General features: G+C 46.7%; 1 protein-coding gene and 1 long non-coding RNA gene across 2 annotated transcripts in view; one reads left to right on the top strand and one right to left on the bottom strand.

Annotated features, from left to right (window-relative positions):
- LOC146861089 (aryl hydrocarbon receptor-like) overlaps nt 1-25016 on the bottom strand; it is an 867902-nt gene that overhangs the window by 217964 nt on the left and 624922 nt on the right. The window lies entirely within an intron of this gene.
- LOC146861090 (uncharacterized) overlaps nt 1-25016 on the top strand; it is a 107359-nt gene that overhangs the window by 28630 nt on the left and 53713 nt on the right. Inside the window, exon 2 of the long non-coding RNA XR_014978910.1 lies at nt 17448-17679. This is a non-coding gene — a long non-coding RNA (uncharacterized LOC146861090). The remainder of the gene's footprint in view (nt 1-17447; nt 17680-25016) is intronic.

Here is a 25016-nt window from a genome sequence, read left to right as displayed (position 1 = left end):
CAAATAACCATCACTTTTCAACTCTATATTTTGTTCCCATTTCGGAAATATGAGTTTCCTTGGTACCTATTTTTCACTCTTTATATTTTATCAAATGAATTGCTATATACCTAGTACACAATGAAATACCATTGCAAGACGCAGCTCAGTTATTGGCTCTGGTTTACTCGGGTTCTTGGTGAACCTACAAGTCCTATAGATCCCTACAACCAGAATGACCCAGTAGATGTAACGGTATACTGCTTTAAAAAATCTGTCATACTTAGAAGAAGTTACAGGTGAAAACGTTGGCACATATGGCTGTATTTTTCAACTCCATTTCAAAACCTTGAAGGACCTACACAAATGACCCCTTGCTGAATTCAGAATTTTATCTAGTTCTCAGAAATGTATAGCTTTCGGGGACCCATTATTGCCTTCATACCCATTTCTTACTACTAAATGGAAGGAGGTTGAAAGCACAAAAAATAGCAAACATAGGCAATGTCCCAGTAAAATGTCAAAACTGTGTGAAAAAGTTTGGTTTTCTGACAAAGGCATGGCTGTGCCTGAAGGTTTAGAAGATGGTGATGTATTTCAGCACCACAAACCCATTGATACCATTTGCAGTGGAAAAAACAGACGATTGCTCCTGCAGCACTTTTTTCTCATTCAAAAATAAAATAAAAATGTAGCTGTATTATGGCTAATTTCTGGGTCCCCTCCAAGGGAATCCACAAAGCCTGGGTACCTTTAGAATCCTCAAGAGTTTGGAAGAAAAGGATGCGGATACCTTATGTGGACAAAAAGTTACAAGAGCTTAAGCGCGAACTACCCCAAATAGCCAAAAAAGGCTTATCACTGGGTGGGCGGGGCCTAGCAGCGAAGGAGTGAAGAGTAACGGGACTTAGGGAAAGGCAAGGAATATTGTAAGTGATTCATAAGTAGGGATATCTTCAGTGGTGGATTTCTCTTTATGGGAAGTACACGGATGGAATCTGGTGCATATTCGTGGACAAGGGACAATTTGTATTCACTCTTTTCTTTCTTCTTTCTTAGCATTTTGCACTAAGCAAACAATACAGTACAAAAAACACCGGGCCAAGACCTGCAACAATATAATAAGGCATATTTGAGGCATAGTGTCTCCCAAACTCACAAAGGATCCTAAAAAAGAAGCAATCAATACATGCCATCTTTGGTCTAGACCAGTCAGGGCATGCGAGTCTGGTGCACTTGTACACCTGTGAACTGGAAGGCTTGCAATTTAAAACAATGTCAGTGGAAGCACAGGGGAGGGATCCACCAGACAACCATCACTCGATCGCACAGGCATACAGTCTTGGTACTTGTTTCTCGTCCCAAAGCTACACCAATGCTTATTGGGGTGAGGGGGTAACCACCCCACCAAGCAAAAGCATTTCTGGGCCATGCATGCACAAGTCTCAGCTGGACAAACATATCTCATCTTCCTATCCTCCCCTGGGAGCGTCAAGAGGCCCAGTAGACAATGGCATATCATCAGTTCAGCCCTGACTCCTTTTACCTCACATAGCACCAGCGCCCAGACGTCTCTCAAAGCATGGCATTCCCATGTAATATGAATTAAATTAGCTGGGGTCAAATCACAGCATGCATAACCTGCTGACTGTGCCAGGTAAACCCTATGAAGTCGCTGCAGCATCAAGTAGGTCCCATGTAATAGTACTGTGTCAACTTAAACATTTGGCTACTGGCTGTTTCTTGCACCTGTGTCCTATCTCGCTTCCATTCGCCGTCCGTAAGTGGGATGTCTAGGGCCCCATTCCAGCTGTCACGGGTGGACGTTTTGTCTTCGTTCAGGTCGGCATACAACCTTGAGATGAGGCCCCTGTTCAAGCCTAGCATAACCAACAGGACATGTGATTCGGTGGGTTCCTCGGGGAAACTCGTCCATATGTCATGGACTGCATGAGACACTTGCATACTGTAGAAATTGCTCCAGTCCCACCCCAAAGAGCGTCCTTGCTTCTGCCAGCTTTACAAAAGATTAATTCAAAAACCGATCTGGCAGTCTCCATGAAGACACTGTGACACATCCATGGAGTTGTGGATATGCAGGAAGGTCGGAAGCCACCACAGGGGAAGGAGCATGGTGTATGGTGCACGCTTCAATACATATGTCACCGAGTTTTCCCATGCCTGTGCGACCTGGGACACTATGAAGGGGTGCATACCAGCACCCTGGGGCCTCCCCTCCCCCCCCCGATAAGCAGGTTAGGAAGATTTTCCTGTGGCACCAGTCCCTTCAGGAGTTTTTTTCTTCCAATTAAGGCCATCGTCGCATCACAGTGCTGCATACTGGAGGAGCCACCAAGAAAGTGAAACAGGAGATCTGGCAGTCCCAGCCCACCCTCTGCCAGGTCTAATTTGAGGACTTCCAATCTGACCCTACATGTTTTCCCACCCACGCAGAGGACACCAACTGAGCTGCCGGAGTAAGGAGTTTGGTAGGATGCAAAATGAGTTCTGCATAGTGTATGGACACTTGGGTAGCAATAACATCTAACTGACAGCCACTCTGCCCATGAAGGACAGTGGCAGGGTGTTCCAAAATTTTACAGCGGCAGTGAGACCATCCACAACTCGCCCCATATTGAGCTCATACTGCAGGCATTGTGCATGTATTATGTGATCCCCAGGTTGCAGAATTGCTCTCTTTCACAGGGTAGCCTCACTTCCCAGAGATCAGATGCCGCTCCGGTAAGCCAGGGAAACCAGGGGGAAGAGCACCATCTTGTGCCTATTGACATGCAGGCCTCATGCTCTGCCAACGTCAGCCATAAGGTGTAGGAGATGCGGCACTGACCTTTCTGGGTCGATCACATAGAGAAGGGTATCATCTGCATACAGAGACACAATGGGCCTTATTACGAAGTCGGACGGACATCCATTGCGGGATCTGGACCGACCAACCTCTGGTCACGGACCTGACCGCAGTATTACAATGCAACCACACATGGTGCAGTTGCATTCTCTCATTTCTCTATGGAAGCTTGTGCTGCAGCGTAAATCATAAAAATGGGAGAATCTGTTTATCGCTGCACTGCATGGCAGGCACCTCAAGGATCATCGGCGGGGGTCACTCGTGCTTATGGAGACTGGCTAACAGACGGCCAGTATGATATCCTTCCCTATGCAATCTGTCGGTATTCCCGCCGGGTATGACAGTCTACTCTAGCCGAAAATGCCTGAAACCCTTCTATGTGCCTCTACCAACATCTCCTCTCCCACTGCCTGTAGTACCCTCTGTCTCTGCAGGCAAGTCAGGAGGACCTCCCCAGCTCTTGTTCCAATTTTCTTCTAGTGCCATAAACCTTGCTGAGGCTTTCACTCCTTACAACCACCTTTGAAGCGCCCCACTCCGTGCCACGGTTCCCCACAGTATTCCAATTAGTGTCCAAGTATAACTGCAATGTCAGCTGCATATCCACTTTATATTCAGGGTCTTCCAGAGTCTCCAGTCGAAGCCTCCATAGAGGAATGCCCACTTTTTAGGCCCCAGTACACATTTCAACAGGAGGGAAGAATGACCGACAGAAAGCGTGCCTGATATCGCACACCCTGAATATTCAGCACACCGTCAGCAGACAACAGAAACCAGTCCAGTCGCCTATGTTCTCAATGCATTGGTATATAACAAGAGAATTCCCTGGCTGTCGGGTTAAGCTTCTTCCATATGTCCATGCACTGCAGTTTGGTCATGGTTTCCTTCAGCCTAGACATCATATTTGGTTTTCTGCCCAGTCTGGGCGGGTGCCTGTCTAAGCGTCCGTTCAGGTTATAGTTAAAAACCCGCCCAGACTATGGGCATCCCCACATATGTTAGGAATTTAGTCTCCATCACCGGTAAAAAAAAAAAAGTCACCATTTTCTGTATTGGGGGCATATATATTGAGAAGGCAAAATTCCACACCATCCAGCACGCCATGCAGCAGAACATATCGCTCCCTCTATGTCAGTCATGTGAGCTGAAATAGGACCCTAGGTGCCACTCGAATAGAGACCCTCTCCTGGCTTAAGACAAATACATCGAGGGGTACAGCTGTCCTCTCCATTCTTTCTGTAATTTCTGCGCTTCCCTATCCAGAAGATGCGTCTCCTGCAGCAACGCAATGTGTACCACTTTCCACTTTAGGTAAGCATGTGTCCTATACCGCTTAACAAAGGAGTAAAGGTCCCTCATATTCCACTTGAGAAAGGACATGGGCCCTCTAATAGTAATGAGCAATCATCACAGCCACCCTCCACCACCACCCGTCTGCCTTGAGCACCTCCCACCGCACCCCTCATTAGAGCAGGGACTACTACATCCTGCAAAAAATAACTTAAAACAAATTATTCCCAACAGACATCGACCCACCCGCCTCCCCAGGTAAACACATCGAACTGAACTTGTATCCCCCAGCCAAAGTTGTACCTACCCACCCTTACAAAAAACTACAAACTCTTGTGACTGTAGCAATATTCTACAGAACATTACCCCTCTACCCAACTCCTAAAATATATCCCAAGGGTGAGGTGAAACCCAGGACTGATCAATAAGCAACCCGAGCCACAATCCCGACCCAATGGCATTCCTATCGTTCCCGCACACACTCCCCACACCAGTGACGGCCCGTGTAGGGCGTTTTACCGGGGCAGTGACGTGGTGCAGAGGAGGGGCAGGGTGGGGGGTTGCAAAAAGCGGCATACGGCCGAGTTCAGGTAAGTTACGCAAAAAATTAATAAAACTAATTTCGTTGCGCGCGCTGCATCGCCAAATGCGATGCAGCGCGCTCAACGAAATTCGTTTTATTAATTTTTTTCGTAACTTACCTGAAATCGTCCGTTTGCCGCATTTTGCAACCCCCCACCCTGCCCCTCCTCTGCGCCACGTCACCGCCCCGGTAAAACGACCTACACGGGCCGTCACTGCCCCACACAATATGGTCACTACCACACAGAAAACAGGGGGGAGGGCTTTAACCTTGGCCCGAGCCCCTCCATTGTTCCCGCTCCTGGGCACCTGCTTCACCTTTGTAAAAAACAGAAAAAATATATACATTTGACCCCATGCAGCATGGCCCTACAAGGATAAAGTCTGAACTGTCTCTCTTGGTGGTGCAGAGCCCGTGCCAACAATGTACAGTACCATGTCAGCAGTGGGCGCAACTCTAGAGGAGGCCCACTCCCCTCTCCAGGTCCAGGGAATCAGACCAAATCCTGCTCTGTCTTGTGAACCTGCGTACCCTCCACCATGTCTGAAGTACTCTCAGCAGAGGCAGTGGAGGTGACAGACTCCAAGTGCCCTGGCCTTCTCCCTTTTGTGGCATTGTCGCTCCAGATCCAGTGTGCCATCCCGGCTCACCACCCCCTTTGTGCTGGACGAGGAGCTTTGTCTGCGTTTGCTTCTCTTCGTTGCCTATGATCCAGTCCGCCACCCCCTTCCGATCTACTCAAAGAGCCCCCTCGGGCCTTAGCCAGGGTTGCAGCCACCACTCCCAGACGTCCTCTGGCTTAGTTAAAAAGTATGAATGGCCATCAAGTATCACTTTAATTTAATCGGGTATAGCAACATATCTGTGAGACTCACTACTTTCAATTTTTGCTCAACCTCACTAAATATCTGCCACTGTTACTAGACAATTGGTGTGTGGTCTGGTAATATGGTTATGACTCCATTCCCAAAATGGCTTGTAAAATGGCACCCGGGTTTCTGTAATTGAGGATTATGGCAATAATTGTACTTTGGGGCCTCTTCTGCGCTGCACTTGAATGGGTCCCTTCTCTCCGGCACCCCATCTTGCGGCAAGCACCCCGCCTGTGGCTTGGGGCAATGTAACCGGGCCCCATTGGCCTCTCCATTCAAGTCCCACCCTCACTACAAAGTCACTGAGGCATCACTGTCACAGTCCACTATCAGCACTGGCACATGGCATCGCTTCGCGGAAGGGGTGAATCGAACCAATGACTAGCAATCAGGGCCCGTGGTCTCCACTGTCTGGCCCGACAGTATGCTGAATTTCTACTCGGGTGACCACCCCACAGCTTCAATGATCACTGCACAACCAGAAAACAGTCTATTCCAAGCCCCAGACTTTCAGTAGCCAGCAAAAGTGGAGGCCCCAGGGTCTGAGTACCCCCTGACAGGGTGAACGAAGTTCTGCCAAATCCTTCATCTCTGGGTGTGGAGGCTTCCAGGGATGAGGAGGACCATGTAACTCTGGGGTCCGGTCCATGCAGTCAGACAGATCCTGGGGGAGGAATGAGTTTGCCCTCCACTGAGGCCGCGGGACTCCCATGCCAGCGCACCTGACACAGAGTGCCCCACTTCAATATAGCAATGCGGGCTTCTGAGCGCCTTTCAAATGTCAAGGCCACCGAGTGGCTCTGTGCAGCGAAATTTATTCAACAGGAGATGGAGAGGACAATCGACCACTCATCCCCCTCCGCCACCTCTGCTATCCCTGTAGGGCAACACTGGGCCTCACGATCGTCAGATAGGTTCGAAGGTCCGGTCACAGCTCGAGCCCTCAAATTTCCAGCAAGGCCCTATGCCACAAATAAAGCTTAAACGAGTTGCGGCTAGGACAAGTACCAATCGGGCCCCCTCCACACCACCTCTACTTCTGCAAGGCTCCACCAATCGTCCGAGCCTCAAGCAGACCTGGAGGCACCTCCACAGCGTGGGCCTCCGATGGTGGCGTCTATCTCCGATGGAGCCCACGGGAGAATGCAGACCTGGAGGCACCTCCACAGCGTGGGCCTCTGATGGTGGCGTCTATCTCAGATGGAGCCCACGGGAGGCTCCTGAGGCAGCAGGATGAGGTAGGATCAGTGAAACGGGCTGGGAACTCCCCCCTCAGTGCTGTTGGGCAGCCATATTACAGCCCCTCCCCTATTTGTATGTATTTACGAATAATTTTCTAAAATTGCGAGGACCCATCAAAGTGATATGAGAAAATACACCAGTTGACACATATTTACCCAATGTTATGGACTGCTTTAAATACACGGTTTCAGAATGTGGTCTCTGGAGATCTGTGGTTAGAATGTAAAGTTACTGGATGGCCAACACAAGAACCAACTAGGCTTGATCCTAATAATGCACCAGCAACTGAGATAGCAGACAAATACAAGGCGTTGATTGAGCCTTTGAAAAAGTGAGTTCCTGAAAAGGTTCTAAACTGGGAGAAGATTTTGAGAACAACACAGAAACCTAAAGAATCAGTACATTCTTATTATGAGCAGTTGATGCATATTTTCAAGAAACATAGTGGAGTCGTAAGTGAAGAGAAACATGGAGCTAGTGGTTTCTTCCCTGCGTTTGTAAATAGACTTAGATCAGAAATTAGCGATCACATGCAACAGAGTGAGCTGTGTTGACCGATGAAAATGAAGAGCTTTGACAAAATCTTGACGCTGGCAAAAAACAGTAACAATTTTGAGACAAGGCAAAGAAAGTTGAAGGAGAAGATGATGATTGCTCAGACAAAGCAGTTTTAAAAAGGTTCACAGAATCAAATGGATTCAAATTTTGAAATGTTAAAAAAGAACACACTGTGTCATTATTGTGAGAGGATTGGACACTGGAAAAGAGAATGTAGACAAAAAATTAAATGCCATTACCCAGGGTACCAACAAAATACTATGATTCTAAATAATAAAATGAAATGGAGCATTTCACAATGACGGTGCCTGAGGGGGTAGGAAGATTGCATGCTTGGTGTAGCCTTAGGAGGTAGACCAGAGTGGCCCAAATGATGACATAGAGGTCAATGGCCACCCTGATTCACTTCTGACCAATGTAGTGGCAACCTGTTCTACAGCTCATTCTGTTGAAGATCCAAACCTACCCCTCTCTGGAACGGAACTCCCAGTTATAGGGATCAGTAATAAACAAATTGTTAATCATGTTACAGCATATGTTCCAGTAATATGTGATTCAAGCTCCTTGAATTTGCTTGGAAGGGACCTTTCTTTACAAAATGAATTGCATAGTATATTGTACACTGGATGGTGTGGTAATTGAAACGCAAAATGAGGATTCAGTATTCATAATCAATTTGGAAGATGCAATAGTTGAATTGCACCCAGTTTTGACCAAAGATGACCTGCCTCTGGATTTAAGACATACTGTCAGAGAAGAGGTAAGCAATTTTATTGGCAAAGAAATTGGACTGATTAAAAGGGCACAACCAGTCAAAACAAAGATTAAACCAGCTACAATATTTCAGAGAACTAGGCAGTGCAGACTAACATGAGAGACTGAGGAAGGAATGAAACCAGTATTTGAAAAAAAGGATTGAGCAGAGAATTCTTTGAGAAGTTCTTGGGAGTCCTTGCAATTCTCCAGTGATGGGAATTAAAAAGCGGAGTAGGATCGTACATGACCTGGAAAATAAATACAATTGTTGAACCTTGTTGTCCGTAGTACCGAATGCAGCAGTAATCTTGTTCCAGATTCCATCAGAAGCAGGATGGTACACAGTCACTGACTTTTGCCAAGCGTTATTCTCCTTTCCATTACTTGAGGAGTCACAGTTCCTCTTTGCATTTACATTTTTTAATATAGTCCTCATGTGGTGCAGAATCCCACAAGGGTATATGGAGAGTCCTTCAATTTTCTCCCAAATATTGAAGAAAGATTTAGGAAGCCTAAAACTACCATGCAATTGGGTCCTAGTTCAATACATAGATTTGTTAATAGCATCTAAAACAAAGGAGGACTACACGTTGGATAGCATTGCCCCGTTAAGTCATTTAGCTGACAATGGGCATAAAGTCTCCCCAAATAAAATGCAATATTGTGAGAATCATTAATCTCGGATACCATGTTAAAAAGGGTGTAAGGAAAGTCTCTAAAGAATGTGTTTCAGCAATTCTGAAATTGCACCCACCGACAACCCAGAGGGAGGTTCGGATGTTTCTCGGAATTGTTGGCTACTGTTAGTGGATTGCAAAACCTTTAGTAAGGTTTATATGTAAAAATGTTCAAGATCAGGTACAATTTGACGACAAGTGCCTTGTTGCATTTGAGAAATTGAAAGAAAGTTTATATCAAGCGCATTCACTTGGAATGCCTGATTACATTATGATGTTTTTCCTATTTTGGCATGAAAACAATGGATGTGCACTTTCGATTCTCACTCAGAAAGATGGAGGGCTGATGCGCACAGTGGTGTATCTTTCAGGTGTATTGGGTCCAGTAGCTGAAAATCTTCTAGGCTTTTTGAAATCAGTTGCAGCAGTTTGCTTGGCAATTTAAAGTGAAGGAACTGGGATGGGCCATACATTCATTGTCTATGTCCTACATTCAGTTGAGATTCTTTTGACAAGGACAAGCACATAACAAATATTAGATTGACATGTTATTAGAAAACTATTTTCACAGCAGAGAACATTTCAATTCAAAGATGTAATGTTTTGATACAAGCCAAACTGCTTCCAATTTCAGATGAGGTTTGTGAAGAAGGGTAAGATGAAAATTATTGTGGGCTGGATCATGATTTTCATGAAGTGAACAATTTGTGCACAAAACCAAGAATAGACATAAAGGAAAATCCACTGGAATTAGCAGATCTGACATCATTTGTTGATGCTTCTAGTTTAAGAGACCATTAAGGGGGACTGATAGCTGCTTGTGCAGTATGCTCGTTTGCAGAGACACTTGAGGCAAATGTGACATTAGAGCAAGTAAGATAATTATTTATTCTAATGAGAGCTGGCGGTTTGTCAGGAAATTTGAAGGGTGAACATTTATATAGATAGCCAATATGATTTTAGTGTTGCTCATGACTATAACTATGATCACAGAGGGGTTTTATGGTATCGTCAGGAGCTCCAATCAAAAATGGAATGTATATCTTGAATTTATGAATGCAATTTAGAAACCAAAAGAAATGGCAGTGGTTAAGTGCATAGCCCATGAGGCTGGCAAAGATATGGCCACTCTGGGAAACAGATATTCAAACCAGATACCCAAATTGTGTGCCCTTCAGGAAGAGTCAGTTGTTCAACAAAATGAAAATGGTGAATTTCCAAATGATGCTATACAGAGTTCAACTAATGTGAGTTGTTTCTTTATTGATTTGATGCAAATGTCACTAAGTGGGTTAAGAGATATGCAGGAAGATACATCCAAAAATGAGAAAAGAAAATGGGAGAAATTAGGCTATAAAAAGAATTATCAGGATTTCTGTGGAAATTCAGATCAAACATATGTGTTGCCAAATTCAATGTTACTGCCTATGTGTATATTTGCATAATCGGACTCATGCAGGAATAGATAGCCATGTTAGAATCTTCCAAAAATATTGTGAGAAGACAGGATTTCGACATGTTGTTGAGGATGTTTGTAGGTGGTGCCTAACGTGCCAATTAAGTATGCTGGCAAATCAGAAGGCCCATGAGTGAGATTGCAGGCAGACTTTATTGAGATGCCACAGTGTAATGGTTTGAAATATGTCTCTGTAGTAGTCTACCTGTTCTCTAAATCGATTGAGGCATTTCCCATGAGATGAGCAGATAGCCTCAAAGTTGCCAATTGTTTCTGAGCGCATTGATTCTTATATTTGGACTCCCAACTTCCATTGAGACTAATTGTGGAGCACACTTCAAGAGTGAAGTGTTGCAAATAATCTTCAGAGATCAAGAAGAAATTGCATTGTAGTCATCTACAACAATCCTCATATTTGGGGGAATGTACCAATGGCACATTTAAGGATAAACTGGGGAAAGTCTGTGCCTTAACTGATCGGAAGTGGCCAGATGATTTTCCTCTTGTTTTGATGAATATGAGAAGCACTCCAGACAGTAAGAAATCGACGTAAAAACCCCTACGGCCCGATTCCGTGCCAGGCCCTCTGAATTATCTTGGACTACATCCCTTCCATATTCGTTCATATCCGTTGCAAACAATAATACCATGAATGTCCACCGCTCTTGAGGGGGCGTGGCTGCCTGGGACTCAAGGCGGACGCGTGAGCGAGGAACTCCGCACCGACCGCACACTAATCCTGTAATAAAAGCTGACTGAGACTGCGGCGCTTCACCTGACTGCCTGTCTGAGGTCGGCGCTGCTCCCTGGCGGCGTTCGGGCAATCCTCTTTACGGACGCTGTGGTGTGGACGCAGAGGCGGCAGTCTTTGATTCTCTGGGCGCGAGAGGCTCTAGCGGCGAACTCTTGTGGAGCGTGAGGACGGCTGCCCGATTATGCAGCTTCCCAGTCGCAGGCCGTCTGCTGGGCCTGAGTAGCCGCGGAGGAGATGCTGGGGCGGCCTGCCTGGCGGGGGAGCGGCGGACCTTCCCTGAATTCATCACCGAGCTCATGCTGACAACATGCGCATGCTGACGATTGCCCAGTGAAGGTGGGAGGCATCATAGAAGAGCGCTGGGACCATCGGCCCTGTGAAGTTATTGCTGGAGGAGCGGCGCGGCACCACTGGTGCCCAGGTTGGCCTGTACGCCGTGCTAGCTGGTTGCCGATCAAGCGATATCCTGGTGGTGGGTGCTGGCTGGTCACACCGCGGGTGGGTTGGTGACTGAGGGCCAGTGCCTGCTGGGGCCCACGCGGGAATACCGCCATTTTGGACCTTCCTGGGCTTTAGATAGCTACCGCTGGTGCCTGGGCCTGGCGGCAAAGCCCCCACAGACTGATGTGCGTTTCTCTATGGTTGCGGATCTGAGAGATACAGGGGTGCTGGAGCCGAGATTGCCCTGATTCAGCGCTTCCTGTGGCATTACGCTTTGCTGGGACTGGATGCGGGACGAAGCCTTTTGCGGCCTGGCTGTGGACTGCGGACAGTGAGAGGCTGCCTCCTCCGAGATCAGAAGGTGCAGTGCACTGGCTGTGAAGCCTTGGGGGAGCCTGTGGGAACTTGTTGCTGGGGCCTCATTGCTGGCGGTGAGTGTTGAGCGGAGCGGGGAGTAGCAGGGCCTTTCCAGCCCAGGGACTTTCGGCCTAAAGGCCGGGGCACATTTGATTGAGCTTGGTTCACTGCCATGGGTAAGCCTAAAGCCGGATACGCCAGTACGGGACAGGACCCTGAGGACGGAGCGACTGACTTGTCGCAGATGGCCACTGGGGAACCTATTCAACGACAGCTTAAAGAAATCCTAGCAGCCATAACTGATACTAAAGCCACCCTCCACCAGGACATTAGTACGGTGGCGGTTGGGCTGGGGCTCCGTCGCGATGAACATAAGAAGCTAGCGGGGAGGGTCAAGGACGCTGAAACCAGCATAGCGGAATTGCTCCCGGCCCACAAGGATACGGCCCACCAGTTGCATGCTCTTACGGTTAGGGTGAACTCCCTGGAACGCAGAGCTGAGAATGGGGAAGGCAGAAATCGGAGGAACAACGTCCGCGTGGTTGGGCTGCCGGAAGGAGTGGAGGGGGCTGACATGGTGGCGTACTTAGAGACCTGGCTTAATACTGTGGAGGCCCCGGAGGGCCTGTCTGTCTTTTACGCTTTGGAGCGAGCCCATAGGGTCCTGGCTAGGCCACTCGGGCCAGGCAGACCACCGAGGCCAGTGATTGCTCGCCTCCTACATTATCGTGACCGGGATCTACTGCTTCAAAGAGCGAGAACGGCGGGCTCCTTCACTGAGTCACACTGTTCCCGGATTATACCCTGGAGGTCCAGCGGAGGCGAGCTTCCTACTTTGAGGTCAAAAAGGCGTTGGGTGCCTGGCTGGAAGGAATTGCTTGTGCGCTGGATGAGCAGTCCTTGGGAAGGTAGCCTGTTTATATGCGGTTGGTGTCACCTGGTTGGTTGCAGAGCTGGTCCCGAGACAGCTGCGGTCACCCATGCCTCTGAAGTAGTCGGAGGACTTTGCTTAGTTGTTAATTTTTGTTTTCTTGTTTGGATGGGCACTAGTTTTAAGGTAACTGTCCTTGGGAGGGGGGTTTGGGAGTTGGGGAATGTTCATCAGGGTCTCTGGCATGACGATCGTGCTTTATTGATGGGGCGCTGGACATATCATATACCATGGGGTCACTGAACGATTTAAAGTGCATAACGTGGAACGTTAGGGGCTTGCACACCATGAGCCGTTGGCATAAGATTCATACACACCTGGTGCGGAGGGGGGTACAGGTAGCGTTCCTCCAGGAAACACATATCACGGGCTCAGAGGGTCTTGCACTGCAGCGCAGATGGAGGGGTCAGGTTTATCATACCTCGTATTCTGCATTTGTGCAAGGAGTCTTGGTGTGGATTAGAGCTGGGGTTCCCCTTCAACCGGTGCAGCACATTGTCGATCCGGGAGGGCGTTATGTACTAGTACAGGGTAGACTTGATGGGAGGGACATTACACTGGGCAGTATTTATGCTCCGAATACTGAGCAACAGGTCTTTTTTACTTTATTGTCGAGGAAACTGGCGTCCTACTTGACTGGACCAGTCATGCTGGGGGGTGACTTTAATTCCATAACAGATGTCGCTCTTGACAGGTCCCACCCCCGCTTCCGGCAGCGCCAATTACTAAAATCGCTAGGGCTCGAGGTACATGGCAGTCGAATTGGGGGTTGTTGGACACCTGGAGGGAGCACCACCCACGTGAGAGAGACTACTCCTTTTTCTCTGCGCTCCATGAGTTGCACGTTAGATTGGATGTGATACTTTGCTCCCCTGATATACACATGGCGGTTCAGCACAGTGAATATCTGACCAGAACGATCTTGGATCATAATCCCCTGTTGCTGAGACTTCGTTGGGCCCCACAGCGCCCAGCGATCCTGACATGGCGATTAAATCTGGACCTACTGGAGGATCCGGTCTTCCGGGAGGTGATAGAACTGGGATGACCCAGTACTTTCAGGAGAACACAGGTACTGCCTCCTCACTGACAGTGGAGTGGGATGCTTTTAAAGTGATGGTGAGGGGTCTCTGCATCGCACATAGGATTGGGGTACGGAAAGTTCTCCTTCAGGAAATAGACACTGCGACTTGGAGGGTGCTCGCCCAGAACATCCAGAGGGGCAGGAGGACCTGTTGGCGGCCCGGGAGGCAGTAGCAGTGGGGGTTCAGAAGTTGCGATGTTACGATTACAAGAAGTATTTGATACGCACCCACGCAGAGTGCAACAAATCTGGCGCATTGCTGGTGTGGCTCGCGAATCCCGTGAAACAGGCGGCCCCTATATTGGCACTCTGCGATACAGAGGGGGGTATGTGCCACACCCAGCAGGGCATTAATCACCTTTTCTCTGACTACTATGAGGGGCTTTACTCCAGTAGAATCTCCTTGGATGAGGGTCGTCTGGGGGGGGGTTCATAGCTGAGGCGGAATTGCCGGCCCTTGTCAAAGAGGAAGCAGATTGGTTGGGTCAAGACATCACACTGGGGGAACTAAGAGGTGCAATCAAACATATGGCGTGGATGAAGACTCCAGGGGTGGATGGTTTGCCGATAGAATTTTATGCATCTCATGTCGAGTCGTTGGCCCCTCGGTTAGTGGCCCTCTACAATGATTCCCGGAGGGTGGGCCGGCTTCCTGCCACGACGCTTGAGGCGCTCATCATACCGCTGTTGAAGCCTGGGAAGCCTCCCTCTGACAGGACTGCCTACCGTCCACTATCCATGCTTACCACCGACTATAAGATCTTAAGTCTGATACCAGCCACTCGCCTCTTGCCGTATATGGCCCGCCTCATACATGTGGACAAGGCGGGGTTTATACCCAAACGAAATACAGCGGGCAATGTTCGTCACCTGCTCCGTGTCTTAGAGGCCGATACGTACTCATCGCATACTGCTGCCATATTCTCGGTTGATATCGAAAAGGCCTTTGACAGTCTGGAGTAGCCTTATTTATTCCAGGTACTGCGTGTCTTTGGATTGGGGGAGCGATTTGTGGCTTGGACGGCTTAGTTCTAGCCGTGGAATCCCTATATAACAAAGTCAGGAGGCCTGATGTCGCCTTCCTGTGCGGTAGGTATGGGGACTCGCCAGGGGTGTCCTCTATCCCCGCTGTTGTTTGCACTGGCCATAGAGCCGCTGGCAGCCCAGGCCCGAATGGGGAGATGGTTCAGGGGGCTCCAGGTGCACGACGATACCCATTATATAGCGCTCTACGCAGACGACCTCCTCCTGTTCCTAGCCGACACCCAGGAGGATTTGCTGGGAGCGAAGTGCCTACTTCGACATATTGAAGAAATGGCAGGTCTGAAAGTAAATTGGTTAAAATCGTGCCTGTTCCCTCCCCTCCAAGGTAGTTGAGGGTCCTCGATATACGGAGGAGGTACAATAGGAGTATACCTGTATAACATATCTGGGGATACGTATCTACCATGAACGGAAAGATCTGGTGGAGGGTAATATTGGCAGAGCTATATGGGGTCTTCAAGGCAGAATGGACTTTTGGCAGTCGCTGCCGCTGTCCCTAATAGGGCGGGTGGCGCTCCTCAAGATGGTGGCACTCCCCAGGCTGCTATATTATTTTCGGATGCTTCCTGTTTGGCTCCCTGCATCGACTTTTAAGAGGATTCAATAGATGATAACGGGGTTTCTCTGGCTCGCTGGCAGACGCCGTGTAGGTTTGCACACTTTGATGCGCCGGCGGGGGGAGGGAGGCCTAGCAGTTCCGGACTTGGAGTCTTATTATTTGGCAGCCCAGCTGCAATGGTTGATTCAGGTGGTGGCTCGAGAGTTTCGGGGAGTGGGAGATGCTGCGGGGGGGGGGGGGCGGATTTCTCCCTATGTGCTTTCTAGGATTATTTTACAACAGTTGTTTCGCCTTGGGGATCTCCCTGGAGACGTGCAGACTTTTCGATTGTGCTGGAATAGGAGTCAACAAAGGGGGCGGATCGCATGCCCGTATGCACAAGAGTTCCGTTGTTAATGTGCCAGCAGTTGCCTCATGGGGGCAACTGGTCGGCGCTTACGGGATGGTGTGAATCGGGATTGACAGCGGTGGGAGATTTGTACGAAGATAATATTCTGCTGCCTTATGAGGCCATCCGTGAGCGTTTTGATCTCCCTCGCGGGGATTATCTGCTGCATGAGGCCTTAGTATCAATGGCTTGCCAATATGTAGTGCTGGCGGCCGGTACCATTAAAGCTGTCACTTGTTTATATCGACAGATGACTTGCGAAAAGTTGCCCCCTCTTCTACGGTTGAAGCAGCACTGGGAGGAGAACATTGAAGGGAAAATCCCTGACAAAATCTGGGCTGAATTGCTTGAGCGCCCCTAGAAATGCTCCAGGAACGCCTGATTCCAACAGATCCAATTTTGGCGGGAAGTGTGGACGCTGCTTTGTGATGTCACGGAGAGGGAGATTGAATTTGGTATAGGTCCATGTTTATTATACTGGTTTCCCCATACCTCGAAGACAAAAATAACTAGTACATTTATAGACCTGGGGCTGGTCCTGGCCAAAAGGGAAATTACTGCTAATTGGAAGGTACGGCGGGGGCCGAGATTGCAGAGGTGGAAGGTTGAATGTATTCAATGGGCAGAGTGCGAGACGGTTCTCCGACTACAAACGGCTAACCGAGCTCATAGCGACAGGGCAATGGAATCTGCCCTGTCGCTATGAGCTCGGGGGCCTTAACGGATCTCCTGAAACCCTCAGACTCTGCTACTGATGTAGATTCGGTGCTTAGTGAATCACAAAACCTGCCCTCCTCACTATCTGTTTAGAACGGTATTGGAGAATAGATGCTACCCCTATTAGCCTACCAGCTGTCCTATGTTATGAAAGTTTGATGTGTACCTTTCAGTTGTAGGGTATTCTCTCGTGGTCAGAGAGCCGAATTCCCTGTTACGTCTAACAAGTCATGCCGGAGGAGTTGTGGGAGGGGGGTGGTGGGAGGGAGGAGGGATTGTAGCTTGTTATAGGCTTTATGTTTTTGTGCTCATTTCCTTTATTATGATCCGGAGCTTCCGAATGTAATACCTAATATTGTCCTTGCCACATTGTGCCTTGCTAAGGAAATGCGATGGTGGGAATTGTGCGTGAAACACCGCAAGGTTCTTCAATAGATGTGAGCACTTTCAATTGTAACCATGGGTTAACGAAAAGATCGTGTAAGGAGACATGTGTATTAGGGACGATTTATGCGAGCGGAAGCTCATGATTGAATTGTTTATGAGTAATATAAGATGATAATCAATAAACATATTAAAAAAAAATAATAATAATTAATGTCCACCGCTCTTATTCTTTAAACTGAGAAGAGGACCGAGAATGCCAAGGCATTAGATATAACACCTGATGAGACATGCAATCTGTAACAAGTGTTCCTTTATCAATATTTCAAGGTCATCACTAAATATCCCTAGATAGTTAATCAAAGAGATGTTGTTCAAATTGATGTCTTCTCATTTCTCAAATTCTTGAAGACATGTCTAGGACCGCTTTTCTGGCACCTATAATCTATACACCACATTCCTAAAATTATTTCAGAGGTTTTCATTCCTGATATTCTTTCTGTGTTTAGGGACCACCATTCAACCCCTTATGGAGAGAGGTCCTCATCCCAAATTATCCTGCAAGATACCGTTCGAAGATGATCTTGGTTATTGATGTCACTTAAAGATACTGATACATATTGCCTGAAGCTGATAAGAGCCAAGTCACCGATGAGAGCTGGTACCGCAGCGCATTTGCCTTTCACAGGGAACACTTCCTCCATGGCTCTTCTCGTAACGACCGCTCGAGTTATCAACAAGGTATGCAGAGCACTGCTTTCCCAAAACAGAAAAATTGATTAATAACTTTATATTTTTATAATAAAAAATGAAGAAAATGTCATAAAATGTTGATTCTTTCTGTGGCATTGGAGAGGTTATCCTTCTAATAGGGGTTTTCCTTCTGTATTTTGAACTGAGCACTGCTTTCCCTCAAGACACTCTAATTTGCAAGTTGCTCTACTATATGTCCTTCTGGGTTAGTGCATAGAAGTAGGTTTTCGGTGTTGGGTTTTTAGATGACATTTTAACTATATTAGAAATTTTCATTTTATTCTTCGTGTTTGCAATGTTAATTCCATGTTAATTCTTGCTGTTTTTATGAAATCCTGTATGATTATTTTAGATGTACTAAGAAACAGGTTCACCCTATTGTAATAAATACTTTTAGTTAAAAGTGTCTGTTCTTCTTAGTACAGTGTGTATGTGAAGCTGTGAAGAACGAAACAGGGTTACTGTTACCATGATGTCCCTGATTCCCTTTCGGTAATTGTTAGTGACCCAAAAGCAAATAATTTCCCTTCCACAATATCTTGACTAGAGCTTTGAGGCACTGCAATAAACCTGTCTTTCACATTCAATACTGGTGCATTGAACTAAGTTCACTTAGCTCACCTGTTGGTGAAAAAGAAAACATTGTAGAGCTACGCCAGAGTCGCAGCTTATGCAACAGTTGGCTCCCCTGATGAAGGGGGAGCAGTTACTTTTTTAGTTGCTGCACACGTGGCATTTGTCTTTAAAACATTTTACTCATGGGTAGATTTTGAGCCTATCAATGCTGCCACAGAACAGTTTCGAGAATATGCAGTGGTAGATCCACTTATACATCATAGGGCTTACCAAAATTTGGAAATTCCTTTGACTTACCAGGAACACCAAAACTGGTTCGCTGGTCAACTACCACATACGCACTGGAATGTTTGACTGGGACCCCTGAGCTATGAAGGGGCTATATGGTCTGTCTTGGCTGCTTATACGCCCGTTCCCTGCCCTGATACCTTAGCACATGCTGAGGTGGGTAGAAAGCTAAATTACACAGTCACCTTGTACAGGAGACTGGTACAGTTTTTACAATGGACTTTGAATTCTCGTCCCGCTCTCACTGCAAGACCAGTAACCCCAATACAAGTTCAAATTATTAGACTAATAATTCTATCATGGGTAAAGCACCTGCAAGGCGAGATGACAAGGCCAATCAGTTGGACGTGGTGTATCCTTACACCAACCCCCAGGATAAACATAGGATATTGACTATGAAGCCGGACACTTATTGAGGTCAGCCTAAAACGGGAAGAGAAAGGACTCCAAGACTACAATTAAAAAGAAGAAAATGGCAGGACTTTGTTATAAAACATGCTGATACAGCTAAGAGTCCTCCTGAATACCGGGACTTGGGACAGGGCACAACTAGACGGAGCAGCAGAAGTCACAATTGTGCATCAGATGTTTCAGAAATTTATGGATGCGAGTCCAGGTGATGAATACATAAGAGCAGAAGGTCTAGATAAACATATATAAATCCGCCGAATAGGGTTTATAACTCAAATGTACAAATTGAGGAGGACATACCATGCACTATTAAAGCAATCTTCTGGACAAACCAATCTGTTGATTATGATATCATCTTAGTACCTGAAGATATCAGAGAAGTCTACAACAGTGAACAGGCTATAAAGCAGTCTCCAGACCTGTAAAGAAACCAAGTGGGTGGGATAAAGAGTCAGTTCCACAAATGTTTTCTTTATGCAGTGAGCCCAAAGCACAGTGTGATCTTCAAATAATACTGGATCAACTACAGTATGAAGGCATAAGAACACTGTACCTTTCTTCCAAAAACACACCTTTTTCTCAGTCTCTAAACTTTTGTTATAGGATAGTGTTGGACTATAAGAATTTGAATTTGCCTACGCGAACAAACAGACTACAGACTGAGCATAGCACAGGTTTAATGACTAACCTGGTGTGGAAAAAACTATAAAACGACTCTGGATATTTCCAATGGGTTTTTAGTCAAATTATAGCACCTGAAAGTAGTTAGTGACGGTCCCTCCAATCATAGTACGGGGTTGATTAATCTCCATACAGGGTAATTCCACCTTAGTTGTAGATATGGAAAAATATCATGGGCAAAGGCGGTCGTCACCTGATTCAGACCTATGTAGGGAGCAGAGAGACCTTCAATTATGGTGGATAGGTTGTGTGGGTAGAGGGAGGGAAAGCAACCCCCAGCCATCTCTCATGTAAGGGGGTTGTTGGCTGCTTATTGGAGGTAAAGAAAGCGACAGCCTCTGCAAATCGTCATGTCACCAATGTGTACAAGTATACAGAAATGAAGTAGGGCGTATCTTGAGCGACAAGCCCTCCTCAATGTTACTCAGTGCTTAGCTCTAGTGACAGCCAAATGTAGCCACGCAACCCTAATAGAGCGCCTGAGCTGCTTTAACTTTGTGGCCTACACAGATAGGATACACTTGACTAGGGACAAACTGGACCATCTCTGGGCATGGTTGGCACGTCAGGAAATGAGCACACCTACCATCACTGAAAAAGTCCCCACTAATGCCCCCTCCACACTCGCAACAAGCTATATTGCAAGTGTTTTACAACTACTACTCTGCCCTTTTTAAAAAATATATATTTATTGGCATTTGAAACAGGTTCTGAGGTTATATCTTTAAGACATATACTGAAACATTTGCACAGAAAAAATACATTTCCAATCTCTATTGGAGGATCATCAAACAACTGATTATCATTTTAGCCAGTTCCCTCTGCCTATTTAACTCACATTCTTGAATAATGCCTCCTTGGAAGCACAATCTTTAAACTCCCCTGTACAGATCCCCTGCCTCCCCCCCCCCCACCAACCTCCCTCTGCGTCTGTATGTCTCTACTCTTTTCTGAACTCCTATTTGTGACCCATCTCATATCCTAGTCATGGTTCATACCACTGTTGTCGGTGGGTACACTACTATCTATGGAGTATTCCCAGCTTCTGATTTCAGGTTCGGCGGAGCCCCAGGTGCCTGCATTCCTTTTATAACTTTTAACATTGCCTCCCAGGCCTGAAAATCATCTTCCACTTTTTCATCATGTCTAATTTGCTTCAATCGGACTGCCTCTGCTGTTGCGCATTCATAAACATCTTTCACCCACACCACTACCTTTGGCGGGGAGTGGCTCTTCCATGATACGGCTACTTGGTGCTTGGCAAGTACAAGCCCTAGCATCACGAATTTCCTACTGAAGTTTTTATTTTTAGGATGAGGGAGTAAACCCAGCAGGACCATGCAAATCTGCCTAGAAATCACCCAACCCATAGCCTCCTTTAATTCGACTAAAATGTCAGTTCAGTAACGGCTTGAGCAAGACCGAGACATATGTATAAAATCCGCACCCACTTCACCACAATGGGGACATTGCCCCAAGTGGGTTGGGTAAATTCTATTTAGTGTTTATGGAGTAGGGTAGGTTTGGTGGACAAAAGTATTCTATCAATTTAAATCAGTTATTCGAGCTCACTTATTTAACCCCTTCATATATTTTAATCCAATCCTTTGCTGTTAAGGGAGTTTCCACTGCTGACCATCTTGTCTGTACAGGGAGCACCTGGGTCATTTTATCTTCCCGGAATGCACGGTATAAGTGAGAGATAAGTCTTCGTCCCTGGGCCATGTATAGCATTACTTGCAATACATTTGTGACAGAAGGTTTGTCCGGAAATGAGGGCCATAGTTCCCGGGCTACTTGAGATATTTCCCAATACTGCAGAAACTGCCAGTTTCCTAGGTTAAAAGTGGTCTCTGCCGACTTCCTAGGGATGGAGACGTTGACAGCCACCATTAGCCACACGTTACCCAAATTCGAAAAAAGATGGGGAGCATGCATTACACACCTCTCGGGAGAATTTCAACAATTAACATGCCCGATATACTTATGCATACTGCAGATCATACCACCCATACCCCCGGTGGATCCAGGGGAATAGAAAGAGTGATGGCTACATCTTAGCGACTTGAGCACATGTTGTTTCCTTTTTTTCAAGGTTTAATGTCGATTGGATTATGTTTCCCCACCCATCTCCACCCTCCCCCCCCCCCCCCCCCCCCTTTCCTTTTTGGTCCCATAACTACCACGCCGGCCAATGGATGTAGGCGGAGGATGATGTAAATTGAATTCATGTCTTACTGCTTAATCCTCGTCGACTGATGGATGTGGGTGACAGCTGATGTTTCCTATCCCCTTCCTTTCTGAAATCAATAAAAAGTTACAATGCTAATAGTGGTCTCTGCCCTTTCTCGCGTGATATATTGGTTATTTTCAAAGAGGTCTGCCTTCCTGCCATCTACGGACAGACATGGAAGCCGCAATTTTAGAAAAGGGTTATATCACCCATAGTGACATATCTGGGGCATACAGCACTCGACCAAGCACCTTCCTGACCATGTATTTCCATATCTCTGCGACTTGACAGATTATATAGGGGCAAGCAGGGGCTACCCTCTTCCCTAACATTAGGAGCTCAGGAAGTGAGCCTCCCAAAAAGGTTCCTGCCAACAGACTTCTCTCCCAGTTTTCCGCTTCATCTAGCCAGTGGACCGCATGTTGTAACTGAGAGGCCATATAATAGAACTCGAAACATAGAACCTCCAATCCCCCCAGTTTGCCAAGTTCTCTTCAATGTCGCCAGGCTAATCCTTTTACGTTTAACGCCCCATAACAGGTCTACCATCAGGCTATCCAATGTTGCAAAAACATGCGGAGGTATTCTATAGAGGGAGTTCTGCATTGTGTAAAGGCAGCGGGGTAGGATGATTATTTTTATCATAGCAATCCTTCCCATAAGGTACAGAGGCAGCTCCCACCAGAAGCGCACCGAACCCCGTATCCCCTCAATCACCTTCTCTATATTAAGCGTCAAGTACCTCTCAGGCGTAGGTGCCAATTTAATCCCTAAATATCTGGGCTCGGTCTACGCCCTTGGAAGTCCCACCTCTGGCAGCATCTCATATGCTTGTAAGGTCAACCGGTGGATCAGAAGCAGCCTCGATTTACCAGGATTTATTTGTAATCCAGAAATATTACCAAACCTCTGTGGTATATCCAGTAGTGTAGGAATCGCTTGAGCAGATTGTCGAATGTACACTAGAGTATCGTCCGCGTACATCAAAACTACATGATTAGTGTCTCCCAAAGAGATCACCCACACACCCAGCTCCCTTCTCAGAGCCGCTGCCAATGGCTCCATCACCGCCGCAAATAGGAGCGGCGACAACGGTCATCCCTGCCTAGTACTGCGCTGAAGCGCAAAAGCCCTCAATACCAGCCTTCCCATTCGTATTCTAGCATGGGGGGGGTCGAGTAGAGCAATTGTATCCATTTGAGGAACTGCCCTCCTACTCCCATTATTCGTAAGACCTCCCAGATGTAGGACTAATTCACTATGTCTAATAGCTCCAAAGCATGATCGTCCTGATCTAAAGTGGGGCGTGCCATATGTGAGCAAGCCTCCGTAGATTATGGGTGGTACTACGCTTGGGGATAAACCCTGCCCGGTCAGGATGCCTTAAGTGCTGCATATGTAATGTAATGTAACGTAATAGTCCATTTGTAGAGCGTAGACTGTCACTCCAAGGAGCATCATGGCGCTAAAACAGAAAACAGAGATGGAAATTCAGAAACCTGGTTGACTGGTAATAGTCTGAGAGGGACCTTAGATCAGAGTTTTGCAAAGAGAGTCAGATGCTCTTGAAATCTAGGTTTTTAGAGCTTTACTGAAATGGAGCTCGGATGTAATCTGGCAAAGCTGTGGAGGAAGTGTGTTCCAAGCCTTTGAGCCCAGCACTGAGCGTGGCTTTCCTCCCTTCGTTGCCAATCTGAAAGCAGGTATTTTTAACAGATTGGTCTTTGATGATCTTAAACTTCGGGAAGGAACGTAACGCTTAAAGCGCGTGTGAAGATATTGAGGGCCCAAGGAGTGGAAAGCCCCAAAAGTGATGAGGAGGACCTTAAAAAGAACGCGTTTGTGAATTGGCAGCCAATTAAGGGTGTTTAGAGCCACTGATGCTGATGACTTCCTGGGCCACCTCAATACTAGTCAGTCTGCAGCATGCTGGACCATTTGCAACCTATGCAAGACTGACTTATTTGTCCCTGCATAGAGGCTATTACAGTAGTCTAGCCTCGATGTAATAAGGACTACGGCCACTGTTTGCCTTGCTGAAAATGGAATCAGGCCAAAGAATCTCTTTAGAGTTTTTATGATATGTAAACAAGTTCCAGCAACTGCCAGCGATTGCTTTTTAAATGATAGAGCAGTGTCAAATTTAATTCCCAAATTCCTGACCACATTAACTGTGTTTGGAGGAGGGGTGGTATTGGCTCGCCACCAACATTTGGGTGAAAAAAGGTGTTCTTGGCCGAGGGGTAGAATTTCCGTTTTTTCAGAATTACACTTAAGGTGGTTTACATTCATCCAACTGAAAGTTTCAGTAAGGCATTTGCAGAGGTTTTCTTCTGCTTGTGTGCTGTTATTTTCCAGTACCAAGATAAGCTGCGTATCATCCGCATATGAGATGGTATCAATATTGAAGGACGATATCAGCTTAATCAATGGAGCCATGTAGGCATTAAAGAGAGTCGGACTGAGACTCGATCCCTGCGGTACCCCTGAGAGAAGAGCCTTCTCTTGTGACTTATATTGACCAAGTGTAATCAATTGCTTGTGATCCTGCAGGAAGTTTTTTATCCATGCCAGGACAATACCCGTAAGGCCAAAGGAAGCAAGGAGGTCTAAAAGGATGGCATGTGAGACCATGTCGAAAGCCATCGACAGGTCTAACAATACCAGCACTGCTCTTTTGCCCTGATCCATAGCGGTTTTGAGGTTTCAGCCGTATGCAGTAGTGCAGATTCTGTAGAGTGTTGGGCTCTAAAACCAGATTGATTGGAGTGAAGCAAATTAGTTTTCTCCAGATATGTTGAGAGTTGCTTATTTACGAATTTTTATGTCAGCTTACACAGACTTGGTAAGAGAGAGATGGGGGACAAATTAGACAGGGTAGTAGATCTGGAATTTGTTTCTTTTGAAGAGGCTTTACAGCTGCAAGTTTCCAATCTGCTGTAATCTTAGCAGTGGACAGACAGGAATTTATTATATTGTTTAATTTAGGGTTCACAATATCAACAAAAGTGTGTAATAATAATGGGGGGGCAGGGATCAAAAGGGGAACCGGATTTCATGAACAGAATTGCCTGGTGAGTTTCTTCAAGGGAAATTGGTTTAAAAATATGCATACATGTTTTGTCCAGATCTGCCG

Source organism: Triturus cristatus, chromosome 3_1 (genome assembly GCF_964204655.1).
Source record: "Triturus cristatus chromosome 3_1, aTriCri1.1, whole genome shotgun sequence".
Lineage (NCBI taxonomy): Eukaryota > Metazoa > Chordata > Amphibia > Caudata > Salamandridae > Triturus > Triturus cristatus.
The sequence above is the reverse complement of the archived record's forward strand: the minus strand, read 5'-3'. Positions and strand labels throughout refer to the sequence as shown.